We start from the raw sequence: 1,534 nt of genomic DNA on the forward strand, positions 1-1,534 counted from the left end.
GAGGCTGGGCAGCGACGCGTCCCCCAGCGGCTGGTGGCTGTCCAGCCGGGCGGCGCGGAACCGGGCCTGCTTGACATCGGCAGCGGCCGGGCCGCAGCACCCCGTCACCAGCGCCAGCGCCAGTGCCAGCACCGTCAGCATCGCCCCGCGACGCACAGCGCGGGACCGCCGAAAACGGCCGACAACACCGACCACTGTCGGTCGCGACAGACCTCGCTGGCAACGGGCTGAGAGTCGGACGGCAGTCCGCAAGGCAAGCAGGCTCAGAATGACGAGCACGGCAGCGGCCGGCGAGCCGGCGGTCGTCGCCGGTGTCGTCGCCTCCGCGTGGCTGCCGAGCCGGGCGGGAGCCGGAGCGCTGGACGGCCAGCGGCCGGCGAGCCGGCGGTCCTGGTGTCGTCGCCTCCGCGTGGCGGTCGAGCCGGGCGGGAGCCGGAGCGCTGGACGGCCAGCGCCGGCGGCCGGTGAGCGGCAGTGACGGCGCCCTCCTGACCTGCACCGCAGCAGCCTGCAGGCAAGCCGGCCGTGCGCCGCTGCGACGCTGCCTCGGGCGGCGCCTCGGGCGGTGCTCACAACACTGCCCGCCACGCCCGCGTCGGCGTGTTTTTGACGTGTGCGGCTGCTCACCTTCGCGCTCGTGAAATGCCGACACCGATTGGGCGAACGGCCGGGCGCCGCGTTTACCGCGATTAATCGCAGGGTTCTGGACGGCGCCGCAATTGCCGATCCTGGCACCAAAGCACCGAGGGCTGCAACAACCAGCGACGCTTGCCGGTTAGTGATTGGATTACCGTTATACGCGCGCGATGGTCCGGCGGTAATGACAATGCTACATCGCCGATTGAGCACCCCGCCGGCTAGGTTTCACCAGACGCTGTGCATCGCATTCGTTCGGGGTCGATACCTGAAGCGCCGTAGAAAATGATATGTTCGGTGCCTGCAGTTTTGTGATGGCTCGAATATGAAGAACTTGTGAGTAGGCTTATGACCGAAGCGATTCTATAACGCACTGCGCAGGTCGGGTGCTCTATGGGTTTAACCGTTGCTCGCAAAAACGATTTTCGTTGTTGATCCTAGTCTGTCGGTGGGAGTTGCTTCCACCTATCCCCCAACGACACTTTTCCAACTGGGATCAAGTGAACGAAGCAACAACTGGTGGTTTGCTTTACTCCTCATGTATCCAGCCATGTCCGATTTCACACTCTGAGGCTAAAAATGGTTTCCCCAGTTGAGGGTAAACCCTTTGGATTTGAATACGCCCGGATGTAAACGCATTTATTGCGCGCTACCAAACACATTACAGCTGGTGAGACAAGTATGGAGGGCATTCATGAGATTACAAAGCTCCTGGGCTCTTTACTCATGCATGTCTGTATTACCTTAAACCTATGATGAATGCCCATTCGTAACGTTCCAGATCATGTCAAAGCACGCTAACTTTTTGCACCAATTTTACCGATGCCGATTTTCGTGTAATCAACAAGTGCTTGTAGGTGATTAAGTGTAGAAATATGCAGAATTGGCTGCGGGGATT

The sequence above is a fragment of the Pollicipes pollicipes genome, unplaced genomic scaffold, assembly GCF_011947565.3.
Source record: "Pollicipes pollicipes isolate AB1234 unplaced genomic scaffold, Ppol_2.1 Scaffold_4295;HRSCAF=5057_pilon_pilon_pilon, whole genome shotgun sequence".
NCBI lineage: Eukaryota > Metazoa > Arthropoda > Thecostraca > Pollicipedomorpha > Pollicipedidae > Pollicipes > Pollicipes pollicipes.